This window comes from Podarcis filfolensis (genome assembly GCF_964270895.1).
Source record: "Podarcis filfolensis genome assembly, chromosome: 5".
Lineage (NCBI taxonomy): Eukaryota > Metazoa > Chordata > Lepidosauria > Squamata > Lacertidae > Podarcis > Podarcis filfolensis.
Genome location: NC_139608.1, coordinates 14,037,026 through 14,050,463, shown reverse-complemented (window position 1 = coordinate 14,050,463; position 13,438 = coordinate 14,037,026).

Below are 13,438 nucleotides of genomic sequence, written 5' to 3'. Positions count from 1 at the left end.
CAATTGTGAATAAATAAACCACTGTTGAAATCTGCTTGCTTGCTGTTTCCACATTATTTCTTCCACTCCTGCTGTCAGGAGCAATGGGCTGCACACAACTGTGGGATAACCAGTATCATAATACAGTGGTACCTTGGGTTACATATGCTTCAGGTTACAGATTCCGCTAACCTAGAAATAGTACCTTGGGTTAAGAACTTTGCTTCAGTATGAGAATAGAAATCATGCTCCGGTGGCGCAGCAGCAGGACGAGGCCCCATTAGCTAAAGTGGTGCTTCAGGTTAAGAACAGTTTTAGGTTAAGAACGGACCTCCGGAACGAATTAAGTACTTAACCCGAGGTACCACTGTATCAGCAACACGCTTGTCTAATCAATGCATGAAGGGTTAATACCACAGAGTAAGCTGTCCTACCAGGTTAGCTACGTTGCTTCCCTTACCTTGGAAGGAAAGAGGTAATCAAGTCTACCTGAGAAACTCATTGTTTGGGGAAGTTTGAATTGGTTACTCCAGCTCAGCCGCATGGCTATCACCAGCCACTCTTGAGTTCCTATATAAATCATCTAGGAATTTTCACCACTTTGTAATGAAGTTTTACTGTCTGTGCAACTTTTCTCACTCATGTATGGAAAAGCACATGAATCTGACCTTTGTAGAGTTTGTAAGTAAATATTTTAAACTTACTAAAGGTGTGATCTTGGGGGAAGAGGGAAATTCTGGAACACACTTGGAAGGGCATATTTTTAAAGTCTAACAGTCTATATTTCCAGGGTTTACTTTGCTGCATATTTTCTGACTTTAAAACTCTTCTGGGGGCTTCTCTCACCAAAGAGTACTTGCCCCAATTTTGAATCTTGGCATCCAAGAATCTATCTACATGCACCAACACACACCATACATTTAAAGCACATGATCCCCCAAAGAATCCAGGGAATTATACTTTAAGGGTGCTGAGAATTGTAGTTCTGTGAGAGGTAAACTTACCCTGTTTTCACTAGGCTGCTGAGTAAGCAGGGAACTGCATATCTGCAGCAGAGCAGTTTCCAAGGCCAGAATCTGAGCAAATAAACAGAGATCCCCAACAAAGGGACAGCCAAGAGACAAAGTCTGAAGTCAGGTTCCAACAGCTCTCCCAGCCCAGCTCTGGGGGTTTTGAGCTGGAGCTGCTGGACCCCGCAGCTCACCTTCAGCTCCTGCCAACTCCTATCATTCTCTCCAGAGGTCTCCTTGAAAGGAGCGTCTTACTCCTGTGAGGACCTTTCCTCCTGAGGCACCTTCACCAGTAGTCACCAGTAATGGGCCAGGTTCCCACCTGATGTTTAAGGTGTAGCCTTCCTCATGGGCTCATCCTTTGTCTCAGGATCCTAGCTCCTAACCCCCAGATGCAGCCCTGACCCAGGAGAGAGCCTCCTGGTCCTCTTCTGAGGAAGACTCCCCTATCTGAGACCTGACATCCTCCTCTTATATGACTTGGCCGAGATGTAACAAAACTACAGTTTCCTGGATTCTTGCTGCTTTGAGTGTACGGTGTTGAGGTTCTCTTTCTTGGCAGGGTTTGGCTTGCGGGTGGGGAGAGGGCAAGCAAAGGTTGGGGGTCCAGGAAGGGAACTCTGTATCTGTAGGTGTCCCCCAAATCTGGAGTCTGTCACTGCATTGCCTGGTCTCCCTGGTGCCCAGGGAGCATGCAGATCACACCAAACTTTTCCCTGGAGATACCCATTCCCATAGCAAGGTCTATGGGCAACCTGGTCCCACCCAGTACAGTTCTCCTAACTGAGGAACCCCAGATGTGTGTTTAATTTAATTTTCTCTAAATCAATGATTGACATTTATGAATGATTGCAAAGCCCTTATGGACTTTTTGCACACACAAAAGGAAAAGGAGTTTGTGATAGCTGGGTTTGAAGATTGAAAGAAGGTTGGTTTGTGGAAAGAAGAGTTGGATCTTATTATGGAGGAAGAGTTTTGCATAAGTTTTTAATTGCTGATAGATGGAGAATCGGAAGTCTTATTTTCATCTTTATGTTTAGAAAAATGCTTGATATTTGATGTTGATTTCTGTATATTGTTTTTTCTTTGTTTTTTAAAGCTTTAATTAAAAAATAGCTTTTAAAAAATGAACCCCAGCTACGTTTTCAAGAAGAAACAGAGAACTGTTTGAAAATGGATACTTCGGTTTATCTATTCTAAGTCATCTCTCTGGTTCCTGAATATCTGAACTTCCAAAACATTTCCTCTCCCCTACTCCCTTGACACCTCCACTTTCCCATAACAAACATTTTCGTTTTTATGGATTCCTGCATCTGACTAAGCAGACTCTAGCCCTAGGAAGCTCATGCCATTAAACATATCTTTTCTGATTTCGCTCCAACAGACTTAATACAGCCGTTTGCAAAAGGCAGACTTGTACGTGCACGCAGACGAAACCTTGAAAATGGTGCTTTAATGTGGGTTTGCGGTGTGGTTTTAAAGGGAATAATTCCACAAATATTTGGAGTTTGTTTTCAAGTAGGAATGGGTCGCTATAGGGCTGTCCTATGGAGAAGAAACATCAGACCCTGACCCTAGGAACTTTTCCCAGACCACACAATGGTCACATCCTTCATTGGCTCTGCATTGACTCCTGAGTGGTTTTGTGTGTCTGGGATGTGCTATCGAACTCTGATAATATCTCTTGCATGTCTGGACGGAAGATAACATAGGGTTGTGCACATAAAACTGGCCATCCTTGTTCCACCAACTTTTGCTTCTGGCCCCAAGGCAATGTGGTCCTGATGCTGGAAAAAGTTCCCCATCCCTAGGCTAAGGAACTATCAAAGTGTGATCCTAAAAATGTTTACTCAGAAGTAGAATTATAGAGTTGGAAGGGGCTCTATAAGGGACATCTAGTCCAACCCCCTGCAATTAACTAGATCATCCATGACAGATGGCCCCTCTACCTCTGCTTAAAGACCTCCAAGGAAGGAGAATCCACCACCTCCTGAGGGAGATCATTCCGCTGCTGAACAGCTCTTACTGTCAGAAAGTTTTTCTTGGTGTTTAGTTGGAAATTCCTTTCTTGTAACTTGAATTGATTGGTTCGAGTCCTACCCTGCAGTGCAGGAGGAATCAAGTTTGCTCCTTCTTCCATGTGAAAGCCTTTTATATATTTGAAGATGGCTATCATATGTCCTAGGACGCGGGTGGCGCTGTGGGTTAAACCACAGAGCCTAGGGATTGCCGATCAGAAGGTCGCGGTTCGAATCCCCGCGATGGAGTGAGCTCCCATTGCTCGGTCCCTGCTCCTGCCAACCTAGCAGTTCGAAAGCACGTCAAAGTGCAAGCAGATAAATAGGTACCACTCCGGCAGGAAGGTAAACGGCGTTTCCGTGCGCTGCTCTGGTTCACCAGAAGCGGCTTAGTCATGCTGGCCACATGACCCAGAAGCTGTACACCGGCTACCTCGGCCAATAAAGCGAGATGAGTGCCGCAACCCCAGAGTCGTTTGCGACTGGACCTAACGGTCAGGGGTCCCTTTACCTTTACCATATGTCCTCTTGGTCTCCTTTTTTCCAGGCTAAATATACCAAGCTCCTTCAACCATTCCTCATAAGGCTTCAACCATTCCTCATAAGGCTTGGTTTCCAGATCCTTGATCATCTTGGTCAGCCTCTCTGCACACATTCCAGCTTGTCAATATCATTCTTAAATTGTGATGCCCAGAACTGGACACAGTATTCCAGGTGGGGTCTGATCAAGGCAGAATAGAGCAGCACTTTTACTTTCTTTGAACTGGACACTAGATTTCTGTTGATGCAACCTAGAATAGGATTAGTTTTTGTTTTTGTTTTTTGGTGCTGTGTCACACTGTTGACTCATGTTCAGCTGGTGGTCTACTAAGACCCCTAGATCCTTTCCACGTGTACTACCGGCAAACCAGGTGTCCCCCATCTCACCTTTGTGCAGTTGGTTATCCCTAAATTCTCCTATCTGTTGAGGCCATCTTGAATCCCGATGTCCATTGTACCATCAGATGGGGTAGATTTCTCTTTCTAGGATTGAAGTGTTAGAAGTTTGGCCACCATGAGTGCCCTTGGAAGCCAGTTAAATGGTCCCTCTTCCAGGTTCCAGAGGATTGGTACATAATCCAGTAGAACATTAACATCTGTAAATCTCAAACAGGTATCAGAAAAAATATTTATCCAGCAGATGACTTCTGACCAAAAGACTGTGACTCTAGCACAGAACCAACTCCTGTGACACCAACATTTGTCAATGCTAGTTAAAGTTTTCCTAAATAGAAGGTGTGGGGTCCAATAAACTCTGAAAATGTTTTTTGTTATATCCAATGCAATCGAAGATCTGTGGCCAATATTCCCCCCCCATCGCCAGATGTGAACTGGATACTAAGGCTCTACCTGAGTCTACCGGAGCACAACCCAAAAATGCTTAACCTGAAGCGTATTCATCCTGAGGTATGACTGTATACAAATTAAAAGTGAAATGAAATGATTCCTTCAGCTTAGAAAAACGGGATCTGTTCCTGTCCACACACACATCAGCATGCGGCCTCCAACAGATTAACTCCAAGTGAATGCGGCCCTCAACACAAGGTTCCCCTGCCCCTACTATGGACAGTTACCTGGGAATAGGTCCATGGAACTCACCAGGACTTGCTTCTAAGTAAAACATGTATAGGAACGCACTGTTTAATGTAACTCTGTTGGTGAGCAGTTAGCAGCAGGGAGAAGTAGGCAATGAGTTCAGGAGATAAGGTGTTGGCATATTGGTGTGACACAAGAGATGTAATCTTAGGTGTTGCTTTCAGACTGGCTTAACAGATTTTCAGCTTCCTTCTTGTGTTAAGCCATTTTCCTCCCAGTAGAGGTTCAAGACTGGAAGTACCTTCATTCAGGAAAACAAGCAGATAGCTGAAACAACACAGGGGGTTTTTTGGTGTGTGGAATGGCACAGATTGTAGGGGGTGAGTTCTGTTCCTCTCTTTTGCCCACCCACGCTAAGCTCTTGATTTCACCTCACCCCCCCAGTCACTCATAATGAATAAGCAAGATGCAAAAGCTGTCCTACCTTTATCATCGTGCAGCACCCCTAAGAACATGCCCCAAGGAGAGAGTTCCCTGGAGCAAGAGGAAAAGTAAATGTGAAGTCACCTCCTACACTGGTGCAAGCCTTGTGGGTAAAATTAATGAATGTTAAAATGATGTTGGATTGAAAATAAGTGGCATTAGCAACAAAGTTAACAAGAGTATGCAAAATTGAATCGATAATGGATGAAAATATAGAGTTATAATATGTTAAGATACAGAGTTAAGATAAACGAAAGAAGGTAAGGATTTGCTGATTTGATTACTTAAATGGGAATACAAAAAGGGGAGGTGTGAGGAGGCCAAGGAAATAAGATAATGAGTTAGGGTTACAAAAAATGGATTTGTTTTTATTCTTCTTTTTTCTTTTTTATGTATTTTTTATGTTTTTTTTGTATTTCTTTCTTTTTATATGACCTTTTTAAATTTATGTTTTTGTAAAACTTCAATAAATATCTTTAAAAAAAAATACACTGGTGCAAGCCTTGTGAAACTCCTAGATCAAAATTTAGCTTTCAAATTTAAAAGGATAACTACAATGAACATGACTCACGCAAAAGGTGTTTAAAAAATAAATTTAAAAAATGCTTGTTTTGCTCATTTACTTTCAGCTTGAAGTTATTCCGGACCGAAGTCAATAAGAAGACAGAAACGCAGGTTTTGCAAAGGTGGAGCTCAGAAAAGGCTACTTGGTATTTTGCCTATTCTGATCCAGCATCTGTGGCCCTTGTGATTGTGTAGGTTTGCCATCACAAAGTAGTAGTAGTAATAATAGAGAAAACTTGGGAGCAAGGATGTTCAGTACACACCAAATACTCAACACAGAACATAGTAAATCCAAAATACTACCATATATTATTTATTTGTTCTCAGAGCAGGCCTTTGCATGCCAACTCAGAAGTAGGTCCCGTTGAGTCCAAAGGGACTTGCTCCTTGATAAGTTTGCAGAGGAACCTCAGTCCTGGAGACTGAATGTGGCCCTCCAGATCCCTCCAGCTGGCCCTTGGGACACTCCTGCAGCCACTGGCTCTGATTTGCACCCCCCTCCAAGTGCTTTTGCCATTGCAGGAGCGTATCCTTGAACCCTGATAATGCTTCTTGATGGTCAGAGAGCATAAACTAGCCTAGTGTGGAAAGCTAAACGTTGTTTCACACACTTTTGCCTCTGGCCCTGTCGGCACACCACTGGCGCGTGGCCCTCAAAATATTGTCCAGAAGGGACCCTTGGGGTGAACCCTCTCCCCCCCCCCCAGTGTAGAGGATTGCAGTCTATAGTTGCATCCTTCCTTCCAGTGGCGGAACTATATTTTTGGGGTGCCTGAAGCTTGAGCTGATTTGGGGGGCCCTTCACAACCAGCAATGAGATCTGGGTGCAACCGCTGTTATCTTCTTCAGTGGAGTTGTTCCATGACAGATCACCACATTAGAAAGAAAGAAAGAAATTAGCTACCACATCTCAGATTTAAAGTTACTGTACTGTAGTGGGTTATCTCACATGTCAAAGTCACTGGTGTGAATAAACATTTCCTGTGCCTTATAGATTTCGAGTTATGAGTAGGGGGATGAAAATTAGGGAAATGTTATATACATGCATCATGTATTTATTAAAGCAAAGCTTTTAAGCAATGTGAACTAAAGTCACTTCTGGGGCCCTTCTGGGATTGTTGTTGTTGTTGTTTAGTCGTGTCCAACTCTTCATGACCCCCTGGACCAGAGCACGCCAGGCACTCCTGTCTTCCACTACCTCCCGCAGTTTGGTCAAACTCATGTTGGTAGCTTCAAGAACACTGTCCAACCATCTCATCCTCTGTCGTCCCCTTCTCCTTGTGCCCTCCATCTTTCCCAACATCAGGGTCTTTTCTAGGGAGTCTTCTCTTCTCATGAGGTGGCCAAAGTATTGGAGCCTTAGCTTCAGGATCTGTCCTTCCAGTGAGCACTCAGGGCTGATTTCCTTAAGAATGGATAGGTTTGATCTTCTTGCAGTCCATGGGACTCTCAAGAGTCTCCTCCAACACCATAATTCAAAAGCATCAATTCTTCGGTGATCAGCCTTCTTTATGGTCCAGCTCTCACTTCCATACATCACTACTGGGAAAACTATATGGACCTTTGTTGGCAAGGTGAGGTCTCTGCTTTTTTTTTTTTTAATAATATTTATTAAAGGTGTAAAGATTACAAAAAAAAGAAGAAAGAAAAAATGGAAAGTTAAACAAAACAAATCAATACCTTACAATACATAGGGGGGGAAAAACAATACAGCAAAACAAAAAGAAAAACAAAAACAATTAAAAGCACATCCAATATTTCCATATCTTTGTCTTTCATTTACTTGTTTCATCGACCTCCTCACACCTCCCTTTTTTGTATTTTAATTCAATTAGCTATTTCAGCAAATCCTTTCCATCTTTCTCAATTTTTGTTCTATAATTTATCTTAACACAATCTAACCTTAAATTTTCCACTTTGGCCCATTAACAATCTATTTTTACTTAATTCTTTATAACATTTCTGCTAAAGCCATATAACTTCATTCCAGCATCCTTCTAACATTCATTAATTTTGCAGTATTTCTGTAAATAAACTTTAAATTTTTTCCAATCTTCTTCCACCGACTCTTCTCCCTGGTCTCTGCTTTTTAAGATGCTGTCTAGGTTTGTCAATGCTGTTCTCCCAAGAAGCAGGCGTCTTTTAATTTCGTGGCTGCTGTCACCATCTGAAGTGACCTTTGGGATTAGGAACCCTGAAACTTATGCTTCATTTGTTTGGGTAAAGAACCCCTCGACAGCTAAGTCCAGTCAAAGGCGACTATGGGTTTGCGGTGCTCATCCTGCTTTCAGGCCGAGGGATCCAGCGTTTGTCCACAGACAGCTTTCCGGGTCATGTGGCCAGCATGACGAAACTGCTTCTTGTGCAATGGGACACCGTGACGGAAGCCAAAGCGCACGGAAATGCCGTTTACCTTCCTGCTGCAGCGGTACCTATTTATTGACTCGCACCGGTGTGCTTTTGAGCTGCTAGGCTGGCAGGAGGCATTCATTTCATAGGAGGTCTGCCCCTGCTTCCTTCAAGGAGGGAGGAGTAGGGGTTATGATCCCATTTTATCCTCACAGTAACCCTCTGAGTAAGAAGAGCCCTGCTGGATCAGACAGGTGGTTCCCAGGTCCACCCACACATTGCCGACGTGAGCACCACACTCTGCTGAGGCCACAGCACATGCCCCAAAATCCCAGGTGCCGAAAATCCATCCCTGGCCTGGTTTAGTTTGTCCTGTCCCTGCCAACAGCCAGCGGTTTTCTACAGCATCCGGCAAGAAAGTGGCTATTGGACAGCTCAAAGCACGAGGCCCCAAGAACAAGGGGGTTCAGGGAGGGGCAGCTGTCCACTGATCAATAAAAATCAATAAAAACACATAGCTAACTGAGGTTCTGCCCCACTCCCACAAAAGGCCTGGCTCCCCCCCAAATCCTGGCTCCACCCATGCAGAAGAATTTTCTTGTTATAATGACAGGGGGAGTTCTGCACCACTTTCTAATTCTGCAGAGGATAATGGTATATATATTGTAAAACTTTGATCTGAAAATTCTCTCTCTCTCTCTCTCTCTCTCTCTCTCTCTCTATTTGGTTTTCAGATCAAAGTTTTACAATCACATATCCAACACACAACACAGAAACAAGATTCCAAAGAATCTCCTGGACTTCCTTGTGGGTCCTATTCTTAATCATTTCCTCCTGCAGCTTTTACGATAATCCAAATCTTTTACATCTCCATGTGGGTTTTTTTTTAATCCAACCACTTTATGGATCCCCAGCCTATTTCTAGGAAAATGAAACTTTTTGCGTGCCCAAGATAACTGGAAACAAAAGTGAAACAAAGATGTTGAGTCAGAACAGAAACCCAGGGCCTTTTCCACTATCACCAGCACCCCTCCTTTGAACAACCTGCACAACTTGATTAGAGTGTGGTGCTGATAACGCCAAGGCTGCGGGTTCAATCCCTGTATGGGGCAGCTGCATATTCCTACATTGCAGGGGGTTGGACTAGATGATCCTCAGGGTCCCTTGCAACTCTACAGTTTTATAATTCTATGATAACATTTCATGCTCTTCGGAACTGAAGTCTCCACCCCAACACCCTGAAATAAGACCCCAACACCCATGATAAAGGTAAAGTTAAAGGGACCCCTGACCGTTAGGTCCAGTTGCAGATGGCTCTGGGGTTGCGGCACTCATCCTGCTCTATACGCCGAGGGAGCTGGCGTTTGTCCGCAGACAGTTTTTCCAGGTCATGTGGCCATCATGACTAAGCCGCTTCTGGTGAACCAGAGCAGTGCACAGAAACACCGTTTACCTTCCCGCCGGAGTGGTACCTATTTATCTACTTGCACTTTGACGTGCTTTCGAACTGCTAGGTTGGCAGGAGCAGGGACCAAGCAACGGGAGCTCACCCCATTCTGTGGTTTAGACCACAGCACCACCCACATTCCAACACCCATGATATTGGGTGGCAATAGAGAGGCAGCTGTTGTGCACCTCGTAAAATCAAAACACCTGCAGTAATGTTTCGTTTGGTCATGGCTGGGCCCACAGCCGTCTTTCCTATTGGGCTTAGTGGCACGTTGCGCCAGGGCGCTGGCCTCTCAGGGGCGCCCCAGCGAGTGGGGGAGCTGTGTGGCTTTGCCGGCGGCCTCCTCTTTCCCTGCACGCCCGCCAGCTATGCCCCCTCAACCATATGGCTGGCAGGCATGCAGCTTCCTTCCCAAGCCTCCGCGGGAGAACAGCGATCCCCGCAGAGGCTTGGGAAAAGGTTGACAACTCTGGGAAACGGGGGGGGGGGAGCACTGGAGGGATCTTTGCACCACGGCGCCAGATATGCTTAAGACAGCCCTGGTTGGGCCTGTAGCTCAGAGGCAGAGCACAACCATTGGGCACAGAAGGTCCTTGGTTTCAGCCCCCTCATCTCCAGGTACGCCTGGAAAGACTTACGTTTGCAACCCTGGAGAGCAGCTACCAGTCAGTGTAGACCAGGCATGTCCAAAGTCCATTTCAGGGGCCTAATCTGGCCTGCTGGTTGGTTTAATCCGGCTCCTGTAGCAGTTTATTTGCTGTGGTAAAATCCTAAAAAAAGTTCAACTACTTGAATCTTAAAAACAGCTCAACAGCTCTGGGGTAAAATAATAAAAAAGCTAAAAACCTGAATCCTAAAAAGGTCAACAACTTTGGTTGGTCCTTTGTTTGGCCCTCACGGCCCTTCACTTCATCAAATCTGGCCCTCTTTGAAAAAAAGTTTGGACACCATTGTTTTAAGGACTTTTTAAAGGAAAGAGAGAGGAGGGAGGAACAGAAAGCTGCAGGCAGCAGCTGCGTTTATTGCTAACGCTCCGGAGTGAGTTGCTGTGCTTTTTGCGTTTTGCAAAGTACTGACCCAGAAGCAGAGTTGGCCCGAGGCATTTTGCTGCTTGGCACAAAGGCCTCACAATGTCCAATGGTAGGGCCAGCCCTGCCTTGATAGACCAGTGGTCTCTGCCGTGGTATAGGACAGCTTCAATGCCCTGAATAATTTTTAAGGAGAAATATTGTGACTTTTAAAGCTGGTGAAAAATAGTGACATGTCCAAGACCACAAGGGAGGAGGCTGGATCCAAAGAACCATGAGCAGAATGCGTTGTTATACAAATATTTGGCAAGAGCTTGCATCAGGGTTTGCAAAGGCTTTGGGCCACCCAACGCAGTATTGTTGGCACTGGTTGGCAGCAGCTCTCCAGGATCTCTGTCAGTCCAGCCTGGATCTTGTCAGGGATTGACTCTGGGATCTTTTTGCATGCAAAGGTCTACTTGCTTGCCTTCTCAGATCCTCCGCATTGGAAAATGTGAGTTCGGAGGGAAATAATTACTCCAGAGTCTTGCAACACCAACTAACAAATTTATCAAACTTTCATGGGCTTTCATGAGCTTCAGTGCCCTTTCACAAAAGCTTATGCAATATGAAAGTTTCCCACTCTGGAGGACATTTGGGTTTGTATTATTATTATTATTATTATTATTACAATACCCAGTCTGTGGGCTTTAGAGTTTGATCTTTTCTTATGCACCAACACAGCTATTGTTGGTTGCCCTCTCCCCACAAGGAGTCTATTAGTCATTTAAGGTGCCTCAGGACTTTTCAACCTTTTTAGGGCAAGAAAAGAACAAACAGGCAATTCTTATGTAACTCTTTTGTGGTCATTCATTCACAAAAAAACAACAACAGATGTTGGTGAAAACAAAGGCATCCTGGCATTAGTAAGCTAATTTGGACATTAGGAAAAAGGGTTCCCCTTCAGGTAACAGCACTGAATTGCTTGGTTGGTGGTTTCACACTGCAGACTCATAAAACATATAATTTCTCAGCTGAAATGGACCAATGGTGTGGCTTTAACACTGTTTGCAAACAGAGCTGAAACACTGCTTCCTTGTCCTCCTCCTTACTACGCTGAAGGTATCTTGTTGTACTTCCTCATATACTAGATTAAGAGCCTTCGCTGTCCACTCATTCTGCAGAAGAGGAAGTACGGTCTATTTCTGAGAACTGGTAAAAAATAGAGTTGTGTGGGAAAGCCCCTCTCTTGCCAGTGCGGCTGTGACATTTGAATACAGCACCTGCCCGCGTGGGGTTGCATGTGGGGGGGGGGAACAGCTCCTGGTAAAGGTACAGGAGCTCTCCCAGGGTCTGACACTGGCAACCTTTACTGAAAGAAAGAGATACCTTTCCCCATTGCTAGCTACAATAAGAAGCCCATCAAGTCCTTGGACTCTGTTCTTACCAGGAAAAAACCTACAAACACCAAAACAGCTTAATAAGAACACATGTGCCTTTGAGCTAGCCCCATTTACTGACATTTGTCTTCACCTATTACTTGAAAACATGGCTTTGCAAAGATGATCACTCCAGATTTAATATTTCGAAGTAAAACAAAATCAAAACCCCTCTGGCATTTTGAACAGGGTGTGTTTTTGTGTGTGTACACACCCACCCACACACGTGAATCTGCTTTAATCCTGCAGCTATCTCTGCTATTTCAACTTCTCTGTTGCTTATCCTAACCTTTCCAGCAAACAGTATTGAGGAACCTAGGTAAACAAGATGAAAGAAAGAAAACCATTGTGCAAACTTTGTTTTCTTGGGGGAAAGCTGCAGCTTAGCGATATGGCATCTGTTTTGAAGGCTGAAAATCCCAGGTTCAATCTCTGGTATCTCCAAGTAGGACTGGGATGCCCCTGGCCTTAAACCGCTGGAGAGCAGCTGCCAGTCAGTGTAGACAATACTGCGTTAGATGGACCTAATGGACAGACTTGGTATAAGGCAGCTTCCAGAAAGCTCCAAGGCGGTGTGTCAGGTCCAAAAGTGTTAGGAGGTAGGCAACCCTGAAGATTAACGTCTTGTCTTAGAATAACAGAATTCTGGAGTTGGAAGGGACCCTGAGGAGTACGCAGTTGTCCCGTACGGGGATCAAACCTGCAACCTCGGCATTACCAGCCACCGCACTTTAATCAACTGAGCTAGAAGAGTTCAAGAGAGGAAGCTTAACAGCAGCCACACCATAAGTAACCCACGTGACACAGGAAATCCAATCACAGATGGCTTGAGGGTATCAGAAGAGGCCAATTGGTTCAGACCAACATAGCTGTCAAGCGTCCCTTATTTGGCGGGACAGTCCCTTATCCCAGCGCCATGTCCCGCTGCTGTCCCTTATTGATGATGTCCCTTAAATTTCCCAGGTTTCAAAGGAAGCAGCTCCTCTCCCTCCCTGCTGGCCAGGGAGGAGGGAGGCTCCAACTGTGTTGCTTGGCTGCGTTGCTCACCCAATAAGGAGTCTAAGAACGACTGGGGGGTGGAGCTTGCATGCCTTGTGCCAATCAAATTGGCCGAGTTGCCTGGGGACTCGCCTTTGCTCAGCGCTTCCCAGCGGAGAGGTGACGGTGGTTTTCCTTGAGGCTTGAGGCTTCATTTGGCTGCTGGCTGGGCGTTCTGCCTTTGGCTCAGAGGGGCTCAGAAGTTGAACATACCTGTGCCCGAAAAATCCCTTATTTTGGCTGCTGATCCCTTATTTTTGAGGCTGCTGGTCCCTTATTTTCAAATCTGTAAGTTGACAGCTATGCAGACCAAACACCCATTCTCTGTGATACCACTTTAAACACTCACGGCTTCCCCGTGGAATTCTGGGAGCTGTAGTTTAATAAAATGTGCTGAGAGGTGCCCAGAGCTATAATTTCCAGAGTCCCCTTCGAAAAGGCAAAACCACTCTTGAAACGGAAGCTCTGCATGGGAAATAGGGGGTCTCCTAGCAGCTCTCAGCATCCTTAACAAACTACAGCTCCC